Source organism: Garra rufa, chromosome 6, assembly GCF_049309525.1.
Source record: "Garra rufa chromosome 6, GarRuf1.0, whole genome shotgun sequence".
Lineage (NCBI taxonomy): Eukaryota > Metazoa > Chordata > Actinopteri > Cypriniformes > Cyprinidae > Garra > Garra rufa.
The window spans coordinates 6,575,508-6,586,560 of NC_133366.1; the positions used below are offsets into that span (position 1 = coordinate 6,575,508).

The window sequence follows — 11,053 nt, forward strand, 5'->3', positions numbered from 1 at the left end:
ATTCAAGATAGAATGATGAATGTCCACACTTTATTATTTGAAGTTTTATTTGAAAAGGAAGAAAAATAAAAATCAATCACACAGACTTTTTAACAAAATGATAGAACATATACAATATTAAAACATCAGAGTGGAAACCTTGTTTATTAATTTCACACATTAACTATTCACTACTTTCTACAGGACCTGTAAGAAACATAATTGTAGAAGGGTGTTACGCCAGGCCAGCAGAGGGAGCCCTTACCCCCACTGACTGTTGCTGCTCCCTCTGCTGCCTCTATGGTAGCTTCCTGTTTATCAGACATAAAAGCCAGCTCATCACACACACACATCGCGAAGTATTGATTTGCATTTGCGGACTTTACCAAGCGTTATTCCTTGCTCCCAGGTTTTCCCAGTCTCCTTGTTGTTTTCCCTAGCCATAGTTCTGTTTTTGTTTTCCCAGTCTTAGTCATAGTTTTCTAGTTTCTTGTTTTCATTTCATTGTTTCCTTTGGACTGCCCACCTGGATTTTGACCCACGCTTGTTTATTGGATTACGCTATTGGATTATCTTTGCTGTTCATGTTTGCTGGTGTTTTCGACCCTGTCTGCCTGTCTACGATCATCATAATAAAGCCTTGCATTTGGATCCTCACTCTTGGTCGTCCCGTTTGTGACAGAATACTTCGCCACACCCGGATCCAGCGGCTTTATCCACCAGCAGTTCACCATGAACCCAGCCACCCAGATTATCCGTCTCCGTCAAGGTGAGCGTCCCATTGAGGAGTACATTTTGGATTTTATTACACTGGCAAAGGCTACTTCAATGGATGAGGCCTGTTTAATAATATTTTTTCGTGGTGGACTTTCCGAGCCATTTGGTTCCCTGATGCCACTACACCAGCCTGGCTGGACCCTCCAGCAATACATTTATTTAGCACTGCAGTTGTTTGGCTCTCCGTTCACTATGGGTGTTTTAGAGGAGCTACAGCACAAGATGTCTGCCAGCTTAAAGCCTCAGCACAAGATGTCTGCTAACTCTGAGCCACAGCACAAGATGTCTGCTAGCCCCGAGCCTCAGCACAAGATGTCTGCTAGCCCAGAACCACAGCACAAGATGTTTGCTAGTCCTGAGCCACAGCACAAGATGTCTGCTAGCCCCGAGCCTCAGCACAAGATGTCTGCTAGCCCAGAACCACAGCACAAGATGTTTGCTAGTCCTGAGCCACAGCACAAGATATCTGCTAACCCCGAGCCTCAGCACAAGATGTTTGCAAGCCCAGAGCCACAGCACCAGTTGTCTGCCAGCCCAGAGCCCCTTCACAAGATGGCTGCCATCCCAAGACCCGTTCACAAAATGGCCGCCCATCCAGATCCTGTTCACAAGATGGCTGCTCTTCCAGACCCCGCTCACAAGATGGCCGCCTTTCCTGAGCCTGTTCACAAGATGGCTGCCACCCCCAAGCCTGTTCACAAGATGGCCGCCATCCCCGAACCTGATCACAAGATGGCTGCTGTTCCTGAGCCAATTCCCAAGATGGCCGCCCTTCCCGAGTCTGTTCACAAGAAGGCCACCGTCCCAAAGCCCGTTCACAAGATGGCTCCCGTTCCTGAGTTCCTGGTCAAGATGGCCGCCACGCCAGAGCCTGCTGCAAAGATGGCCGCCACGCCAGAGCCTGCTGCAAAGATGGCCGCCACGCCAGAGCCCGCTGCAAAGATGGCCGCCACACCAGAGCTACCACACAAGATGGCCGCCTCGCCAGAGCCTGCACCCAAGATGGCCGCCATGCCAGAGCCTGCACCCAAGATGGCCGCCACGCCAGAGCCTGCACCCAAGATGGCCGCCACGCCAGACCCACGTCAAGCCATAATCCTGATGCCAACGCCTGCTAATGCTACGTCAGCCAAGCCAGCGCCTGCTCACGCCACATCAGCCAAGCCAGCGCCTGCTAACACCACATCAGCTGAGCCAGCATCTGCTAACGCCACGTCAACCAAACCATCGCCTGTTAACGCCATGTCTGCTGCTCCGGTACAGTCAAGTCACGACACAGCTCCTGTTCTTGTCAAGTCAAGTCACATCATGGCTGCTGTCTCTGCAAGGTCAAGTCAAGTTACAGCTAATGCTCCTGTCAAGTCAAGTCAAGTTACAGCAGTTGTTCCTCCTGAGCCAAGTCAAGCAGCACTTCCTGAGCCAAGTCAAGCAGCACATCCTGAGTCAAGGCAAAACACCCCAACACTTCCAGAAGATAAGCAAGTTACCACAGCGCTTACAGCGTCACATCAAGACACAGCAGTACCTCCTGAATCATGTCCAGCCGCCGCTGTCCCAGCAGAGCCAACTCAAGTCACAACCACTCCCTCAAAGCCATGTCAAGTCACAGCTGCTCCTGTCACGCCAAATCAAGTCACAGCTGCTCCTGTCACGCCAAGTCAAGTCACAGCTGCTCCTGTCACGCCAAGTCAAGTCACAGCTGCTCCTGTCACGCCGAGTCAAGTCACAGCTGCTCCTGTCACGTCAAGTCACAGCTGCTCCTGTCACGCCAAGTCAAGTCACAGCTGCTCCTGTTACGCCGAGTCAAGTTACAGTTGTTCCTCTCACGCCAAGCCAAGTCACAGCTGTTCCTGTCATCCCAAGTCAAGTCACTGCTATTCCTGTCACGCCCAATCAAGTCACAGCAGTTCCTTCCAGGCCAAGTCACGTCTCGCCCGAACATCCAGAGCCGGGACATGTTTCGTCTGATCTGCCAGAGCCTTCGCTCCCAAGCCACGCAGAGCCTTCACTCCCAAGCCATGCAGAGCCAACGCTCCCAAGCCATGCACAGCCAATGCTCCCAAGCCATGCAGAGCCAACGCTCCCAAGCCATGCAGAGCCAACGCTCCCACGTCACGCAGAGCCAACGCTCCCAAGCCTCACGCCCACTGACCCGGAGGGCATTCCTCTGCCAACTGCGCTACCTGCTATGGCAATCGCCATTTTGAGTGTGTGGGCTGTACACTGCGCCCCAGTGCCCTCTTCTGCCCAGGAGTCCGCCCACAAGTTTGCTCTGGAGACCTCATCTACACGCATGTCCGCTGCGCCTATACCTCTTTCGGAGGTGGCGTACATAGCGGAACTTCACGCTCTGCCCGCACCGCCAAGACTTCACGCTCTGCCCGCACTGCCAAGGCTTCACGCTCTGCCTGCACCACCTATGCCCCCTGCTCTGCCAGCTCCGCCAGGGTTCCTTGCTCTGCCTGTTCTGCCAAGATTCCGTGCTCTGTCTGTTCCGCCAAGATTCCGTGCTCTGTCTGCTCCGCCAGGACTCCCTGCTCTGCCTGCGCCGCCAAGGCTTCACACTGTGCCTGCACCGCCTAGGCTCCCTGTCGTCTCTGACACGACCACGAAAGCCATTCCTGAAGTTCTCGTCTGCCTGGTCAAGGCTAGGGAGGCCACGTTCCCCTATGAACTCTCTACCTCTCTCCTTGCTCTGCCTGCCTCCTCTGTCTCTGCTCTCCCCAGGTCCCAGTCCATGATGCGGCTCCCTGTTCCGCCCTGGAGGGCTCCTGCGCCTCCTGCTCCGCTCTGGAGGGCTCCTGTGCCTCCTGCTCCGCCCTGGAGGGCTCCTGCGCCTCCTGCTCCGCCCTGGAGGGCTCCTGCGCCTCCTGCTCCGCCCTGGAGGGTCCCTGCGCCTCCTGCTCCGCCCTGGAGGGCTCCTGCGCCTCCTGCTCCGCCCCGGAGGGCCGCTCCGCCTCCTGCTCCGCCCTGGAGGGTTCCTGCCCCGCTCCGGAGGGCCGCTCCTCCTCCTGCTCCGCCCTGGAGGGGTCCTGCGCCTCCTGCTCTGCCCTGGAGGGCTCCTAAGCCTCTTGCTCCGCCTTCAGCTGCGCCCTGGAGGGTTTCTACGCCTCTTGCTCTGCTCCGCCTCCTACTCCGCCCCGGAGGGCTGCTCCGCCTCCTGCTCCGCCCTGGGGGGCTCCTAAGACTCTTGCTCCACCTCAAAGGACTGCTCTGCCTCCAGCTCTGCCCTGGAAGGCTCCTGAATCCCCTGCTCTGCTCTGGAGGGCCTTTACCCAACCTGTTCTGCCTCAGTCTCCTGGCCCCCCCACCGCTCCCCTGGACTGTTTCTTCCTGTTGTTTTTTGGAGCGTCTGGAAGCCGCTCCTTGGGGGGGGGCTATGTTACGCCAGGCCAGCAGAGGGAGCCCTTACCCCCACTGACTGTTGCTGCTCCCTCTGCTGCCTCTATGGTAGCTTCCTGTTTATCAGACATAAAAGCCAGCTCATCACACACACACATCGCGAAGTATTGATTTGCATTTGCGGACTTTACCAAGCGTTATTCCTTGCTCCCAGGTTTTCCCAGTCTCCTTGTTGTTTTCCCTAGCCATAGTTCTGTTTTTGTTTTCCCAGTCTTAGTCATAGTTTTCTAGTTTCTTGTTTTCATTTCATTGTTTCCTTTGGACTGCCCACCTGGATTTTGACCCACGCTTGTTTATTGGATTACGCTATTGGATTATCTTTGCTGTTCATGTTTGCTGGTGTTTTCGACCCTGTCTGCCTGTCTACGATCATCATAATAAAGCCTTGCATTTGGATCCTCACTCTTGGTCGTCCCGTTTGTGACAAAGGGAGTCTGTAAAGGCAAACATCAGAAATAAAACAAGGGAACACATTTATGCAGGCCTGCAAACAGTCAAAAACTAAACAAATCATAATAAATCAATACAATAGTACAAATAATTTTAGTACTTTTTTCACCTTTTTTTGTAACAGAGAGATAAGACTGTTTATTATGATAAAGTTTATATCTTTACTGATGATACTGAGAAGACCTGACTATCTCCAACCTACTGACAGGTTTTCATATTCAGAAGAGCCCGACTGATGGACAGCAGGTCTGGGGTGGACAGACTACATGAAAAAGACATTGATTATTTGATAGATTACCTCACTTTTGAAAGCGGAATTCTTTTGCATATGCAGTTTTTCATATTTCACTTACTGTGAGTGTGTTGTACACGTCAGAAGACCTGGACTTGAGGTCTAGAGCCGTATATGTGTTTGCACTGTCATCATCATTCTACAGGGAAAGAGGGAGGATATATAACTATTTGCTGTTTGTGTGTACAATATTCAGCCACTAGCCGTGTTGCCATTTGTGACCCTGGACCACAAAACCAGTCTTAAGTCGCTGGGGTATATTTGTAGCAATAGCCAAAAATACCTTGTATGGGTCAAAATTATTGTTTTTTTCTTTAATGCCAAAAATCATTAGGAAATTAAGTAAAGATCATGTTCCATGAAGAGTTTTTGTAAAATTCCTACTGTAAATATATCAAAATGTAATTTTTGATTAGTCATATGCATTGTTAAGAACTTAATTTGGACAACTTTAAAGGTGATTTTCTCAGTATTTTGATTTTTTTGCACCCTCAGATTCCAGATATTAAAATAGATGTATCTCGGCCAAATATTGTCCTATCCTAACAAACCATACATCGATAGAAAGCGTATTTATTGAGCTTTCATATGATATATACATCTCAGTTTTGTCAAATTTAACCTTATAACTGGTTTTGTGGTCCAGGGTCACATTTACCTATTTTTATGTGAACTTTGTATATCACATAAAGAAATGCTTGGTGGAAATGTCAAGATGCGCATACACGTTCTAAACGTACAAAAAAAAAAAACGTATGTGCTCATTTGAGGCAGTTAGTGTTTTTTTATCCAATAAGAAGATGTGCATAAACTATGATTGAAACACATTTTACATAAATTCCTGATTGTCCAACAAAAACCTCACCTGACTTTTCCTCAATAGAGGATGTGATTGGATAATTGGACTAATTGGAATCATCATAAGGAGCTGGTTGTAACATTTTTAAAAAACTGTTTAACAGAAACTTTTTTAGCATGTGGGTTTTAAGTTAGCGTGAATACAGATTATCCAATTAAACCAGAGAAACAGCTACTTTAGGTTAAGTAAGTCAAACACTATCTACAACACAATGATTGCCACACTGTAAAAAAAAAAAAAAAAAAAAAACTATAGAATCTACTCAATAAAATTGAGGTAACAGTTTGCACTCAGTTTGTTTGGGTAAATTCTATCCCTTATTGGGGTGAAAAATACCTAAATTGAACAGCTATTGCAAACTAAAATAAAGTGGGTTAAGTGAACACAGCTAAAAGCAGAGTGTTAAATAAACTCTCCTGAGTGTTTATTCACTTTGCCTGTCAGTGGATGACATGGAGGACAAGAAGCACCCGACGCATAGTGGATCCCACTTAAACCATGGTTATTTGCCAGCATTGACAAGTTAAAGCTGCTAATGTAGTGTAAACATTTTATATCTATGTAAATATTTGATCATCTCACCTCATTCTTGTGTATAGCAGATATTTTCTTTGTTTTTCTGTCAAAAATGGAAATACAAACAATTAATTTCAGTGTTTCAACAGTCTATAATAAAGTGTCCTTCTGCTTTAGTTTGAAAGTGAACTTTTTTTTTTCTTTTTTTGTTTATTTACATTATAAATAGTATACTGATGATGATGATGATGAATACTCCTCCACATGCCGCTGTGATCACAATCACATTCCTGCCAGCACCATGATGAACTGAAAGAGGAAGATCATCATACTTAACTCTCTAAACTGATGAATGATGTGAAGATACAGGAGTGTGTTAATAAACGCTTCACCTGTGACAGTAACAGCGTCTGATCTCTGAGATCCATGTTGATTGTGAGCCTCACAGTAGAAGCGTCCACTCTATAGTGCACTGAAACTCTGTCCAGATCCAACAGCTGAGCTTTGATTCTCCTTAAACCAACTGAAGTTCAGAGCAGGTGGGTTTGAATCACTGCTGCAGATCAGAGTCACTGAATCACCTTCCACTATTTCAGCAGATCCAGTTATGGACACTGAGACGTTCCTTGGTGGGTCTAAAACAGACAAATATTGACATTATTAACAGCCTTAATAAATTTAGGATCACAGATGTTTAGAGTATTTGAAGTCACAGTTACTGAACCATCATTAACTCACAGATGATATTTAAAGTCACAGTAGAGTATTTCTCTCCAAGTTCATTGATGGTCTTGCACTTGTATTCTCCACTGTGATCAGAGCTGATCTTTGAGATGCTGTAGATTCTTCCAGATCCTACAAACGTTTCTCCTTTAAACCAGCTGATTTCCGCAGGTGGGTTTGAATCACTGCTGCAGATCAGAGTCACTGAATCTCCCTCCACTATTTCACCAGATGGACTGATGAAGATTGCAGAATTCTTTGGAGGATCTGCAGAAGAAGTATTTAAAGTCGAAACTCTTAATGACAAATAAGAATGTGAAATACTATTGTTCATGCATTACTATGAAGTCAGTGTCAGAACAATATAGTGAAATAATCAGATGCATTTTGCACACATGGCCTGTGTCTGGTATTGCTTTTATCAAACACAATGTGGTATTCACACTGTGAGAGGCAGTCCAAACCCACTGCCAGACTCTGTCATGAAAACCGCTAACAAACAGGTTTTTAAAATGATTTGATAGCACAAAGAGTTAACAGATTATGAGCCAAAGACTGCATGATGCATTATTAAGTATTAGTAAGCAGTATTAAATTGTCGTTCATACAGCAGTGCTCATCACGAGAAACCTCCTAATGCTAACATTAACAGTCCCTATCAGGAACCTATTGTTGTTCAGATCTGTTCTTCTGAAAATATTTGGCATATGTTTAACAAGCATCATCATAAACTGTTTATTTCCTCTGTTTTGTCTCAATTGACTTTACTTTAAATAATATACTCACACATGACACTGAGATGAACAGCAGGAGAGATGTAAGTGTGTCCATGTAGAGCACAGCTATATCTGCCTGCATCCTCTCTTCTGACTGACTGCAGCAGGAGTTGATTGTTTGTGTCTCTTCTCTCAGTTAATGGCTGTGAGTTTCTGTACCAGATGAATGTTGCTCTGTCAGTCAGAGTGCAGCTGCTTTTACATGTCAGACGGACTGAATCTCCCTCTGTCACTCTCTCAGGAGACTCCACCTGAAGATCTGAACACAACACACACATTATATCTAGTGCTGCTGTCATACACTCATTATTATTCAACATAATGCACAGAAGAAGAGTCAAACCTCATGAAAGTCACCTGTGACAGTAAGACTCACTCCTGGTTGACCAATCCATTTGCCACCAACTTTATTAGTGGTGAATCTGAAACAGTACTCATGTTCATCTTTGTGTGTCACATGACTCAGTCTGATGGTGCAGTTCTGCTGTTTATCTCCCAGATACTGAAGCCTCTTATTGTATACAGAGTCCTTAAACAGATCATCATCGTCATCAACATCAACAAAACATTTTTTGGTCCAGAACACTTTCTTGATCTGACGTTCAGTAGGGTATGTATAAGTGCAGCTCATTATCACTGATGAGTCCTTTAGTGCACAGATGTGTGAATGATTGTAACTCACACCCCAATCAGCACTAGAAACCCCTGAAACACATGAAGAGGACAAAGTTACACAAAATTATTATTTAATAATTACTGGCCCTGCATGTTCATCATATGCTGTTATTGCAAAACCATTTCAATACAGATTCATATTGTACATTATTTGAGATTGGTATTTACAGGTGGAACTTACCTGGAATCATGAGCAGAAACAGAGGAAGAGGAGAAGCCATGATCGTTGACATTACTACAGAAAAGAAGTCAATATATAACAGTAAAACACCTCATTCTGAGTTTCATAAAATAGTAACAACATTGTGCTGAAAACACTGGGGGAAAAAGATAAAACTCCATTAAAATCTTCACTGTTAGTAGTTTTACGCTGTGTAACCTCAGGTACTAGCACTACATGTCCATGGGTTATGAAAGAAAATGTCTCTCACGTTAAGTGTCTACTGTTAACATTAGTTAGACAGTATTTATTAATAAATGAGAATATATCTTATATCTATATATCTTTAACAAGACAGGAACAACTCAAACAAAATCACTTACAAAATATTTAAACAAATTAAACTACCTTTTAAATACATAAGATTAAAATAAACTCCTTGAGAAAATGGATTTTTAAATAGTCTAAATACCTCACAGTGGCTTGCAAAAATAAAAATAAAGAAAATAAACTTCCTGTCACCATGGTCAGGTGGCATTAATCAGCTTCCTGTTCACTCTTTCTTCAGAGATAAGTACTTCTTCATTTTATAGACAGATGTTTATGCTTGCACAATTAGATTAAAATGTATGTTTAGATGCATGTTCATTTATAATTGTACATTTATTTGATGTAGGAACATGTGATTGATTTGTCTCCTAAAAAAAAAATAGAACAAAATATATTCTACTAAAAAAGAAAAAAAACAGTAAATGAAAACTAAATAAGTAATAAATGAATGAATGAATTAAACAAATAAATCAATAAAATAACATGACAAAAATAAATTAACAGCAGTAAATTATAAATCCATCAATCAGTCATCTAACCTTGAGGATGGACAGAGTGTTCCTTAGAGTTCACCAAGAGGGAGCTGTTTTTCAGATCAGACTGACATCTTGTGTCCTAAGAAATGTCCCCACAAGGTCAAAATCTACTGGTATTACTATCTTTATGGGGACATTCCATAGGCGTAGTGGTTTTCATACTGTACAAACCGTATTTTCTATCGCCCTAACCCTACCCTATACCTAAACCTAGCCCTCACAGGAGATTGTGCAAACTTTTACTTCCTCAAAAAAACTCATTGTGCATGATTTATAAGCCTGTTTCCTCATGGGGACCTGAGAAATGTCCCCACAAGGTCAAAATTTACTGGTATTCCTATCCTTATGGGGACATTTGGTCCCCACAACGTGATGAATACCAGGTACACACACACACACACACACACACACACACACACACACACACAAAGAATATCTGTATTTAGTGTGAGAACAGGTAGTCTTTTATTCATGTCATCAAAATAAATCTTTAAAATCAGCATCTCACTGTGAATCACAAGCAGACTCAACAGAGCAAGAGGAGGAGCCATTCTGATTAACATCGCTGCAAAACCAATATAACACACACTTTGTGAGAAAAACAAAATCTTAAAAAAAAAGCAGACAGACAAGTTAAACAAATGGAAGTGTTGGGTAGAGGTGCGTGGTGATATTATATTAGTAATAACAAAAAATAAAGAAATAAAATTAATTAAGAAAGAAAGAAAGAAAGAAAAGAAAAAAAAGAAAAGAAAAGAAAAGAAAAGAAAAGAAAAGAAAAGAAAAGAAAAGAAAAGAAAAGAAAAGAAACAAAATTGTGTAATTGGGTCGCTCTCCATAGAAATCGTGATCTTTGGACAAGAGCAGACTGTGCGCACCGCAGCCGTTCTTGTGACACAATGCACACTTTTTCACCCCAATGGAAATCATATTTACACTGTCTTAATTGTTCCCTGTACCCTGTACATTGTTGTCATTATCGGGGCTGTGGGGTTTCCCTCAGCCTCCTGAGGTCGCTATTCACACTGCACTTCTGATAGCATTCACCTGTCCTTGTCGTTAACACTGATTCACTCACAGCTGTTCACCATTTGGACTTTTGTATAAGAACTCTCATTTCTCACTCCTGCTGGATGTCTGCATTGTCTCGTGTCATGTTCGTTTTTCGGTTCCTGAATTCCCTGGCTTAAGTTTATGTTCTAGATCTTGTTTATTTTGTGTTTTAGTTCTTAGTTTGCCATGTTGGCTTTGTATGATTTGTTTGTTTATTGTTTTATTATTAAAATCATTACTAACCTGCTTTTGGACCCAGACCTCCCTTGTTTCTAACGTGACAATTGTGCTATATGCCATTCACCAAATAGAAAATTATATTTCTGTGAACAGGAGATTAATTTCTACAAAATCTTGTAAAACATGTGTTAAATACTGCCATTCCATAGTACACACAGAGTATGTGTGATCGCTAATCTTGAAAGTGAAAGTAAAAAGTGAGCATGCATTCAAAAAGAAGACTTGTTTGTTGATTTGAGAGAGAATGTTGAATCTTCACACTATTTTATTATTTGACCTTTTAAT

General features: G+C 43.6%; 1 pseudogene; it reads right to left on the minus strand.

Moving 5' to 3' along the window:
* Nucleotides 1-4,795: 4,795 nt before the first annotated feature.
* Nucleotides 4,796-8,682, minus strand: LOC141336795 (B-cell receptor CD22-like; annotated as a pseudogene).
* Between the last annotated feature and the right edge of the window lie 2,371 nt (nt 8,683-11,053).